The sequence below is a fragment of the Amblyomma americanum genome, chromosome 2 (assembly GCF_052857255.1).
Source record: "Amblyomma americanum isolate KBUSLIRL-KWMA chromosome 2, ASM5285725v1, whole genome shotgun sequence".
Taxonomy (NCBI): domain Eukaryota; kingdom Metazoa; phylum Arthropoda; class Arachnida; order Ixodida; family Ixodidae; genus Amblyomma; species Amblyomma americanum.
The window spans coordinates 16,249,126-16,261,662 of NC_135498.1; the positions used below are offsets into that span (position 1 = coordinate 16,249,126).

The 12,537-nt window shown below is 44.9% G+C and overlaps 1 protein-coding gene across 2 annotated transcripts in view; it reads right to left on the minus strand.

The window, feature by feature from the left end:
* Positions 1-12,537, minus strand: part of HPS4 (Hermansky-Pudlak syndrome 4 protein) — a 36,824-nt gene that overhangs the window by 19,020 nt on the left and 5,267 nt on the right. The window lies entirely within an intron of this gene.

Below are 12,537 nucleotides of genomic sequence, written 5' to 3' on the forward strand. Positions count from 1 at the left end.
CACACGCGAACGGCCTCAAATCCGACGCTACTCGATTACAGAGGAGGGGGGTGGGGGGGGGGGGGAGGGGGGGGGGGCAGAGGAGCTTCGTTTGTATACGTTTGTACCTGCGTGTATGTGTGTTTTGACGTTGGGATGTTGATGTCAGGTGATATGCCCATAACTCATCAACCGCTCTCTACTGAAAGAGAAACACAGAGCACCCAAACACTCTAGTAAATCCTGCACTGCATATTACACAGCAATGGTGATGGACTCAGTATTTCGCAACTAAAAGACAACATTGTTGCCACAAAAATTATACAAGGTACATGCCTAAAACATATTTAGTTATAACCTTCAGGACCAATTAGGAGTGATTGAAACCAAAATACGTAAAAATGTGGAAACAACAATGCTGAGCTAACTGTGAGCAAGATATTAACCACAGCTCATAGGTGTATAGATTAGAGTGGAGTGTCACGTGACAGAAGTCAAATGCGTGGTGTCATGGAGGGGGGAACGGGAGGCATTCGTAATAAAAGCATAATTTGCTCAGGTTAACTATACTCCAGACATGCACTTGGTTCAAGATGCATGATCTTCAGCTATAGTCATTTCTTTCCGGCTAAAAAAATAAATAAAGGCGCTTGTTACCTCCTAAACGCCACTCTACCTTTCAGTTGAGAAGGACTTCCGCTGAAGCGACGGAGTACGCCTGTACTGCGCTGGAAGAAGTAACCGACGGCTGTGAGATCACATGCTTCAATGGCCGCCGTCCTCGCTAAGGCAAACAGAAGAGCTATCAGCCAGCTAATCACGTCAAGCTGTGCAGTTGGCCACCATTTCTTTATTTTTTACGAAGCAGCAGTGTTTTGGCCTTTATCAAACAACCGCATTTGTTCCGTTACTGTGCTTGTCTCCTTCCTTGCTGCTAACTGCGGCCCTGTTTGCTCCTTTGAGCTGAGGTGCGGCTGAGGAAAGGCTTGTTTAAGCTCGACCTTGTCTGACTGCCTCTAAACGTTCCTTGCTAACGGAGTCACTTCGGTTGCTTCGGTTAGCAGGCGACTTGACTCTGTACACTGCCTTCAGGTACTTTAGACAATTACCGAGTCAATGCTGTGGAATGCAATGCTAATTTATGCAAGGTTCCGTTGGCACAGCCAGTCATTGATTTTGCGAGATTATGGGGTTGGAGTGCGCTTGGAGTTTAGATGGGAGGTTCATTGAGAAATACAGCGTACGCTATTTGTCTCGGGGTGGACAGCGTTTCGATGAAGGAGGCGCCCTAATATTGAACCCCACCGTTCCCGTGCGGATGAAGCTGCGGAGGATGCAAGAGCCAACGAGAAAACGGCTACAAAAGAAGGAACACGTGGCGCTATGATGACTTAGAACGTGGAGATCGGGAATTAAACAACATGAAGATTTCTTGATCCCCGCGTCCTAAGTCAACCTCGTGCCGTGTGTTGCTTTGTTGTCGTTTTCTTGTTGGCTGTCGCATTCCTTGCACCAACTAGCTCACAACAGATCCTTCTAGGAATTGGAGCAGTACGGGTGAAATATTGAGCTGGTGCTAATGGGCATTAGAGGTGATCTCATTTTTGAGCTGGGGGGGGGGGGGGGGGGCGTTGAAGCTGATTTTAATACGCGATTAAAAGAGACGAAAGGAGAGCAATCCACTGATCAGCGAACAGTACAAAATGAGAACGCATTGTCCACAATTTCCAAGTCCCACCGCAAAAGTCGTCGCACGCTTTAATTAAGATAGAGCTCCGCAGCCTATCGCGCCTACCGCACCTCGTAATATTCCTGGAAAAAGGGAGCGACCGCTTATGTTAGCTAGCAATCGTCGTTCGTTTGATACAGCGAGCCTAAACGACTCACGCCGTACAATCGCAGCCTCCGTCTAGAATTCCGTGATATGCCGAGGCTTGCTTTTCGTGTAATAACAATACCGGGCTTACCTTCCAATATAAAGGCATTCGTTATAGCACATCTCGTACGTGAACAAAGCTGCCCCCGAATTTCGCTTTCTACGTTGTCAGGCGCTACTCATCTCTCCTCGTTCGGCCATTTTTTTTTCATTATGTTTGCAGAAAGAGATAAAATTTATTTAAAAAAAACAGCAATTATAGCCAGCTACCAATTTGGTCGGTGATTATGCTGTCTTATTCGTGTTTGTCCTTGCTTGCTGATTCAGTGATAATTTGGCATCGAGAGCAAATATTGAGAATGAGGAATAGAGCTGATCCTTGGGTATACGTGGCTGTACATCGTGGACAAACATTTACAGGACGTAGGTTCGGTTGAAAAAAAATATACCTGCGTGGTCAGGCAAACTAGTTCAGCGAAAAGCCTGAATATATATATATATATATATATATATATATATATATATATATATATATATATATATATATATATATATATATATATATATATACTTTTTAACAGTGCTAAGGTGGACGCGAAATACGAATCATCGACCACTGAGTGTTACTTTCTCTTATCATTTAAAGTCACTTCCGCCACTCCCGTAATCTCCCCATCTGTAATTACACCTGCAGGGACCCTGCGATTCTCAAGGCAAGCGTTTTGAGTGACTTTTCGGCGGCCTAAGCTGGTATTTGATCTTCGCGTAAAGTCCCGACGCACCAGATATAGGGCCTCCACCTTGCCTAACAGCCGAATAAACAAGCATCCGCTCGACGCTTGCGAGCCGGCGTCTGAAGAGCTTGGTCCCCGCGTTCCGACAGCTACAGATGCGTGGATGCGTTCGAGTGGCTTCGAGATAAGTCGGCTCCTTTACTGGACACTCGGCGGTGTGCCTGCGCCTACAACGTCTCCCACATCTCCACGCTGGAGCAGGAGCTGGAACGCACTACAGTGATGATGCATGCAGGCTCATCGGACGCAAGTGGGAGAGGAGCAGACACGAAAGCAAGCATCTTGTGTTTGCTCCTAGAATATCCTGCGGGCTTAATATGCTCATCGTTCGCTCGCATGCATTATATGCCTCTTTCTTTCTTTCTTTCGTTCTTTCTTTCTTTCTTTCGTTCTTTCTTTCTTTCTTTCTTTCTCTCTCTCTTTCTTTCTTTCTTCCTTTCTTTCATTCTTTCTTTCTTTCCTGTCTTCCTTCCTTCCCTCCTTTCTTACTTTCCTTCCTTACTTCTTTCTTTCTTTCTTTCTTTCTTTCTTCCTTTCTTTAATTCTTTCTTTCTTTCCTGTCTTCCTTCCTTCCTTCCCTCCTTTCTTACTTTCCTTCCTTACTTCTTTCTTTCTTTCTTCCTTTCTTTCTTTCTTTCCTGTCTTCCTTCCTTCCCTCCCTCCGTTCTTACTTTCCTTCCTTCCTTCCTTCCTTCCTTCCTTCCTTCCTTCTTTCTTTCTATCTTTCTTCCTGTCTTCCTTCCTTCCCTCCTTTCTTTCCTTCCTTCCTTCTTTCTTTCTTTCTTCCTTCCTGTCTTCCTTCCTTCCCTCCTTTCTTCCCTTCCTCCTTCCTTCTTTCTTTCCTTCTTTCTTTCTATCTTTCTTTCTTCCTTCCTGTCTTTCTTCCCTCCTTTCTTCCCTTCCCCTTCCTTCCTTCTTTCTCCTTCCTTCTTTCTTTCTATCTTTCTTTCTTCCTTCCTGTCTTCCTTCCTTCCCTCCTTTCTTCCCTTCCTCCTTCCTTCTTTCTTTCTTTCCTTCTTTCTTTCTATCTTTCTTTCCTTCCTGTCTTCCTTCCCTCCTTTCTTCCTTCCCCCTTCCTTCCTTCTTTCTTTCTTTCCTTCTTTCTATATTTCTTTCTTTCTTCCTTCCTGTCTTCCTTCCTTCCCTCCTTTCCTTCTTTCCTTCATTCTTTCTTTCCTTCTTCCTTTCTTTCTTCCTTTCTTTCTTTTCTTCTTTCTTTCCTTCTTTCTTTCCCGCTTTCTTTCTTTCCTTCACTCTTCTTTCTTTCTAGTGAAAAAATATTACTGCTATTTACCTCGTGTTATGTAACGTCCCCTGCCGGGACATTTAGGGGCTAATAAATTACCGTGATGAAGAAACGCACTGCTGTGCTCTGCCCGCAAGGAAGGATTTGGATTTGTTAAACAAAGGACACGTACGGATAGCGGACACAAACGTTTATTAGTAGCGTAAATGTTTCATCTTGCTAGTGGAAGCCGAGGTACAGCAGCCAGATGCGGCGGGTCGCTCAGTCGGAGATCACGAAGTCATTTCATGTCTTATCTCATGACGAATTAATAGTGATAGTTTTTTTTTTTCAACCAGCTTGCGCGCATTTTCACAGCAGCAATTGTTAGCCAGTTAGTCCACTAGATCGGGTACGGTGTCGCTCACGTGACCTTTCACCGCCACGTGTTCACTCACGCGTGAGCTCTAACCACCGCAGTTGTCGAAGCAGTATCCGTGTTTCGCTTGCTCGCGCCGACTCCACTTCACGGGTGTCCATTTTCGTCATTCGTTACTGCATCTTGAGATCTGAAATACGCGCTCGGTAATGTGCATGTCTCAAGAGTATTCGCAATGAACAAGAAAAAAACGGCTCGCGTTTTGTATATATGAGCCATTTACACGATGCTTCATTCGCACATTTATCATGCGTAGACAAATGGCAAAGTACGTACCACCGCTGAAGAAAGCGAGCTCCTCTATACGAGTATGCGTGCTGCAATCTGTGGCGGTCAGCGAGAACTCCGGCACGAGCGCAGTACAATGCCGAAGAGCTTCGCCGGTGTACAGTTCACTCCAATATAAAAGGGAACAGAGTTTGAACATTATGAATGACAAGCCCTCTTTTTCCTGTTTTCCAGATAGTTTTCCAGTTAAAATAAACAAAAGTCACGTTCAACTCTTTTTTTATGTGTGAATAGTTTGTTTTCTTTAATATTGAAGGGACCTGCACATTGGCGTCCCTTCGGTTCCAAGAACAACACATCGCTCTTCTGGCCTCCTACAATGCCTTCAGTATGGAACACTCAACAAGGCACCAACACTTACGGTGTCATGGTGTGTCTGCATCGATGTGTTAGTGTGTCCACGTCTTGTGTTCGCTGTGTTTAGCGTTTCGCAAGACCTTCAAGCCACCACGGAATCCAAGCTCTGTGTCCTCTACAACGACTAACTGTGATTGTAAAGACGGGAGGGGTCCTGGATTAAGCCTTGCCGGAACCGGAGGCAGAATAGGCGAGGAAAGAGACCTGTAGCTTCGCATGCTTGGGCAGGCAGTTGGTCCGCCTGCAGGTCGCTTACTAAAAGCTTTGCATCCACGACAGAAACGTAAGAGCCCTATCTGATAAAGTTTATGTTCTATAGGATTCAGTTTGCTTAATGGGCACGCTTGATTTCGACAAATATACCAGTTTGAAGTTTATTGATTAAAGACCTGCCTGCCGAGTGAATGATCTCAATGACCATCTGTGCACAGACGACCGCTCAATAAATGAACTGCACCGCTTCTACATTCCCTATTTTCCAGATAAAACTTAGGTCGACCAGTGAAAAACAAAAGTGGCCGCGAATTGTGTCCATGCAAATCTCTTGCCTCTGATGCAACGCTGAGTAAATCATCTGTCTGGGTTGGTCACTCATTGCGTTCCACTCAGATAACTTGCACAACCCCTGCTCAAATACGCGTTCGAAACGTATACGATACGTCCTGCGCGGTGAAGAAAAAAAAGGGAAAAAAACATCGTAATCTGTACTGATGACCTTGAGATAGCGGCCAACGCGCACATTGGGACAATATCCCTTGCACAAGCCGTGAAAGCTTTGGTGGAGGTTTCACCCAGAAGGACCCATCGATTTTTCCGAACCGCCGCCAATAGCACGAAAGGGATTCGATATCGGGGATTTACGCAGTTGCGATATGCGGTGCTGCCTCGTGTCCCGCCATCGAAAAGGCGCGTGCTGGCGCAAGGGAAGCGTCAACAACGATCGACGTTGAGCGCGGGATCATGTATACCGTAGGTTCTCGCTGTCCAGAAGCTGCTCTTGCAATACACACTCGAACAAACCGCCGTGCACCCAATCGTGGCCACTTGCTGCTTGAGGCACTCTCCGTGACGATAGCACGCAGGAAGTAGACGTAGAGATAGCAGCGTGATGTGTCCATTGTTTGCTCTAGTGTTCCATTTGTCCTATACGCTCCTTGGGTTTACAATAAGGGCCAGCCGCCACGGTCGGCACTCAGAGGGAAGATTTCGTCTTGGAGGCTGTCCATGGGTCCTTCAAGGTGTTTCCCACTCTCCAAAGACAACTGCGTATGTAGGAGCGATGTAAGGCAGTTGACTCCTGGAAAAATCCCCGCGGCCTTGGCGACAAATGTTACTCTTGAACGCCGCCGTGGTGCCAGTCTGGGCAGGTTGTCTCGGACGTTGCAGTCGCGCAGCGCAACGTCCGATAGCGCGCATTCTGACCGACCTCATTACAGCGCAGTTCAATGCATGAAGGCTTAAACGACGATAAATGGGCGTTATCTACCTAAGCGGGAGAGAATAAAGTAGGGAGCGAGTGAAAACAAGTCTGTGCATGGCCGGACATGTCACTCGTGAGGTGACGCATATCAAGTCCCAGCTAGCGATTCCAGCTCTTAAAGGGACACTGAGGAGAAATTGAAGTTGGCTTGTATCGGTAGAATAGCAGCTCCTGATCACAAAAACGCCACTCTTAATGAAAACAAAGCTCTTGTAATGTAGAAAATAGCAAGAACCAAAATACAGGTGTCGCCGCCACAGGCCAATCGTGCAAGTACAAGCGTGATGACTTTTTAGGACAAGAGGCGCCACCTTGGAGGAATTTTCCTTACTTCATGGAAGCCAAGATTCTCTGAGGCTGGCAAAGGAAGGTTGCGCACCGCACCGCTAGCCGTCAGAAATCACGGAGTCTTCGTTTACGTCACGTATTACGTCACTCCGTTCTGTGACGTCATAAGAGTTCTGCGTGTCGTCATAAGAGTTCTCGAGTTTGAATCCGAGCGGCGGGAAAAACTTTCTCAACTTCGAATCCAAATTTCTTTGAAATAAATGCATATTTCGGGCCCGGACAAGCGGCAACAAAGCCATGAAATGCCGAAGTATCAGATTTTGCTAACAAAAAAAAATGATAGAGTTCTCCTCAGTGTCCCTTTAAAGTGAACCTATGCATGAATTTTCAAGGAAACTGCTCGATTTGGAGCAGTTAATGATCAGTTATAGTTTTTGTAACTAAAAAGATAACAAACAAGAGGTCACTGAACGCATGTTGTCAGTTTATGAGGAGTCTGCCCCATTTTACTGTGAAGTGAAATTTTGTAGTAAACGATTTAAGTGGCCAAGAGAGTCGATTGAAAATGACGCTCACACTGGACGTCCTGGAGAAGCGACTTGGGATGAAATGTGTCAGAAAGTAGGAAGTTTGGTTTCGACAGACAGGCGAATGACGGCGTCAAGATTAGCGGAAGGGACGAGCATCTCAGCAGGCACATTTAGAACCACTGTTCATGAAAGGCTAGACGTGTCCAAAGTCAGCCCAAGATGGGTCCTAAGAACGCTGAGCCCTTTCCAAAAGGGCACTTGTCGCCAGTGCTGTCGACAGCATTTGCACCTGCACGCGGAAGACACGAACATTTCTTTTTTCAACGTTTGACCACGTCGGACAGGACCTGGTTGTACCAAAAAAAAAAAAAAATAGAGCCTATGCAGTGGAAGTACAAGACTTCCCCCGCTGCTAAAAAGTTTAGGGTCAGAAAATCTGCCGCAACAGTCGCGGCAATAGTTATCTGGGACAAGACTGGACTTCTGCGTTTAGTATCCATGCTACATAGGACTGCCGGAACCGGAGAGACCTGTGCTGACCAATCACTGCTTTGTGGGAGGCCCCCAAAGAGAAGGAAAGCTACCAGCAGGCAGGTTGCTCCCTCATGACAGCGCGCCAGAGCACATGTCTGCAAAAACTCAAGCTGCCATTCGGCAATATGGCGTCCAGCAGCTTACTCACGCACTCTACAGTTTATTTATTTATTTCCAAATATTGTTATCCGTTGCGGGCTGTTACAAGGTGGGAATGGGATAATCAGTCAATACAACACAGTTCCAGCTGTTTTACAAAGGTTTCAAGTGAATATGTTTTGTCGAATACGCGTCGATCAAGGTTATTCCATTCTATACATGTTTTAGGCAGAAACGAAAACTTATACACATCGACTCTCGGCATGTACGGCATAACTGCAAAAAGATGGTTAGTACGCGATGACAATCTTCCGGGTGGCCGCAACTACAAGCTGGAATCCAGATTGAACATATTGGGATAAAGCTGATAAAAAAAAAACTTTAGCCTAGCAATCTTTTTGCGAATAGCCAATGTTGGTAACTGCGCTCGTAAAAGAAGTTCAGATATGGACTGCGTTCTTTGGTAAGACGAAAATATAAACCTTACTGCCAATCTTTGAACACGTTCAATTTTGTCTACAAGATATTGCTGATTCGGATCCCGAATTATACTTGCGTATTCGAGAGTTGGTCTTACTATTGATTTATAGGCTTGTAGTTTGACATCCGATGGTCCATCTTTTAGCTTCCGCCTTAGGAATTCAAGTTTTCGTTGAGCTGCTCCACAAATGTTTTGTACATGATCACTCCAGTTTAAGTCACGACTAATCGTAATACCTAAATATTTTAATTTATTAGTACGCTTTAGTGCTCTGTCGTTAAATATGTACGGGAACGCCAATGGCTTCTTCTTGTTCGACACATAGAAGTTGGCTTTTCGTAATTAATTTTCATGTCCCACTTTACACACCAATCATACAAAAGCTTCAAAGAGTCATTCAAGAGAACCTGGTCTTGCAGGCATTTTATGCGACAAAATAACACAATGTCATCAGCAAACAAGCGCGCTTCGACGAGAGGGTGTACGTCTTTCGCAATATCATTAATATATAATAAAAACAATACCGGGCCCAGAACGGACCCTTGCGGAACACCAGATGATATTGGTGAAGTCGATGAGCGTTCTTCATCTATTTGTACAAATTGTTCTCTGTTATTTAAGTAACCCTGAGTCCATGGACTCAAATTGCAATTATTGTACATCAGTACCCATCTCATACAACTTGTGTAAAAGCTTGCCATGGCACACTCTGTCGAATGCTTTGGAGAGATCTATCGTAATGACATCAATTTGCTCTTTTGAGTTCATGGCTGCAGCAAAAGCATGAGTAATTTCAAAGAGTTGTGTTATTGTCGAGAGGCGGCTACGGAAGCCATGCTGTTTACTATAAAAAAAGGCGATTAGTTTCAACGTTTTCTACATGGTATTTAGATATTATATGCTCTAACATTTTGCACACAGAACATGAGATAGGTATAGGACGGTAATTTGAAACATCAAATTTATCACCAGTTTTTAAAACTGGCACAGCTCTTGCTAAGAGCCAGTCACCCGGTACAGGGCTGTCACGTAATGATGCTATAAATATCTCTAAAAAATAGGAAACCCATTCGCAGTAACGCTAAATCCCTTTGTTTGTTTTTTATTCCGATGTCTTGAATAAATTTCTTCGGGGCTAAAGATTTTCAAGCGAAGAAGGTATGAAAACGGCGACGATCTGGCTACAAGAACAGCCCAACTTAGACTTTTTCCCATTCGGTGGAGGAAAGTAGATAAATTATTCCGATGATTGTACTACTGATTTTTCTTTTCAATCAATTGCATGAGCGGATCTTCAAAGAGCACTTCTTCCTCGGTCTTTAGGGCCACAAAACTGACGGTGTTGTGAATCTATTGGCTGCTGATAAGACATGCGTGCGTGCGTGTTGGATGTGTTGTGCGTGCGAGCGCGCGCGCGTGTGCGGGTGCCCTTTCGTTAGTTCATTCAGAATAATTTGATAAAAATAGTTCATGTCTGCAACATCTCTGACGAAATTTTTGATTACTGTTCCTAACAGCGGCGTGGTCCAGAACGTTCAGCACGAAGGTCATAAGAGGCGGAAAGTCTGGAGCCTATGCGGGCGACTTCTATTGGCTTCCCGGTCGCAGACTGTCTCACGTGGGTCCCGTAGTAAGAGTGCGCCAGACGGCGCCACTGTCCTTCCCTTGGTGCAAGGAGAAACCGCTGGGCTTATCTATTCATTAGCTCCAAATACAACGAACAGAGATAAAGGGAAAGTGACCACTGAGATCTTCAAACCTCTACTCTGAAAACTCTGAAATAGTCCCGACGGAAAGCTCTATGACCCACGTTATTACCAGGACTGCTACAACCGTATTTGTCTTCTTATCGAGGTTATCGGAAGCCAGACAAAATGAGTTGGAGATCAATGGAAGAATCCCTTGAACTGCAGCGGACGTAATCTGGTCTGCGCCGTTGCTGCTGCTGCTGCTGCTGGTAATGAAATTTTCACAATGCACAGCCGTCTTTCCCTTTGTGCGTGGTTATAATCATTTATCGTACCTTTAAAGGCCAAAGAGCACTACATAAGGCAGATATGGAACACACGAGATGGGCACAGAACGTCATGTAAAGAGTTTTTAGCGCGGCAGCATAAAAAATAAGGCAACGAAAACGACAACAAGAAACACTTGAAGTGATCGCAGACAATATAACGCTGACAACAGATTGGATAGATCGCATAAATGACTCTTATACGCCTTTAAAACGGCAAGTGGCCCCAGAGCTGAAATTTTCACGATTATTTAAGCAACAACTGAGTCAGGCAATTTGTTCATAGCCAAATTGCTACGAGTAACAGTGAGGAGGGAAACGAAGTTGTGCGCGCAAGCGGGTTGCTGTTGTTGTTGTTGTTGTTGTTGTTGTTGTTGTTGTTGTTGTTGTTGTTGTTGTTGTTGTTGTTGTTGTTGTTGTTGTTGTTGTTGTTGTTGTGTGAGGGTAACAACAACAACAAATCTTCGCAGGGTTTTTTTGGCTCCGGCAGAAACACGGGCAAGAGATAAGCAAAAAAAAATGGCAGTGGCTTAGCTCGGCTATGCCAGGATAAACGTAGCGAAAGCTAAGGCATAGCTTGGTTAACCTTGGTTAATTTTGATTGCAAGTCCAGGTTAGTCTGGTTGTCTGGCTAGTTGTTGTCACGCGGTTCGTCACGTGACCAGTCACGTGGTGCGGTGCGACCGTGGTGGGAATGCGATCAGGGCGAAACTGAGAGTTCGTGGCCAGTGTAGCTTTCGCTACAAAAGAGGATCTTTGTGAGGCATACAACAAAATATATTAAGCCTTGAACGTTACGTCTGCCAGCCGCATCAGAATGAGGTAAGGCTAGCCTGATGATAGGTGAGCTGGATGTTCCGTTGTAATCGAATAGGATGTGTCTGGCTGCCTTATTCTGTAGAGACTCGGAACGGTTAGTCACAATTCCATGACGAGTGTTCGCAATTAAAGGCTATATTCTCATTTATCCTCAACCATGCCTTTGTAAGCAAATAGCTTAGGGTTTGTTCTAGAACAATGCAAAAACAGACAAGGAATGCGTAGACTGCAATCTTAAACTGGGTGATTACCGCACCACTTTACTGGTATACAGGATAATACACAACTAGACTCACTTTCCGGAGGCGGGATCTTGCGGTATCCCGGACTATATAGGGACGCGGACCAAGAAGTCGGCATTCACCAACTGCGCCCGCTCATCCTCTCTATTTACTTAATAAATGTTTGCTTTCTCTCCCTCTCATAGCATCTATGCCCACCGGCGAATGAGGTGCATAGGTGTGAAAGTTTGGAATGGTCTTCCCCTAGGCATTCTTCCTGCTTTCTATAGTTCTAATACATTAACACTGAAAAAATATTTTTTGCCTTTTTGGTTTTTAACCATGCTGTTATTATGCAAACAATAAGTAAAGGGCATTTATTCATAGGTTATGTGCTATAACCGTATTGGTTAACATGTGTGCGGTGTGAATTATACAGTGTATTTTTTGTTGGTGGTGTGTGAAGTGCATATTTATTTACCTTATAATCACGCATCTGTTCGCCTGCACAACAGTGTTGATTATGCAGTGTTGCTGCCAACAAGTGGCTGCTTTACTATTATGATATAGTTGGGTGAGACGTGTAATCATTTGTTCTTCATTTTTATATAGTGAGTGGTCATGTGCTCGTGCGTGCACTCTTCCGCTTCCCTTTTTCGCATTCATGTGTACAGATCCGTTGCTAGACTTTGGATACGGATCCGCTCAGCTTTGTGTATTGGAGATGTGACTGGAATCCCAATAAACAAACAAACAAATAAATAAATAAATAAATAAATAATGCGCAACCTGAAGGTAGCTGCCACGGGAACAACCAGGCGGGTGGCTACAGTGGAATGTGGAGGGTGAGGAGGAAAGTGAGCTGAGTGGAGCGGCGCACGTGCGCCGGACGCCACTCTTCCGTTCGAGTGGTTGTGTGCGAGCCACCGAGTGTCGATGGATACTGGACATTAGACATGGAATAGTAGACCAAATGTGCAAAGGAATCAAATGCAAAAAAGAGTACAAAGACTAAGTATGCAGTAGAGGTGGATGTAAAGAAATGCGTGAGATATGTAGTGACATGAAAAGGGGGATACGAAAGTCTGTAATTTCCGTAGGATAGGCCCACCG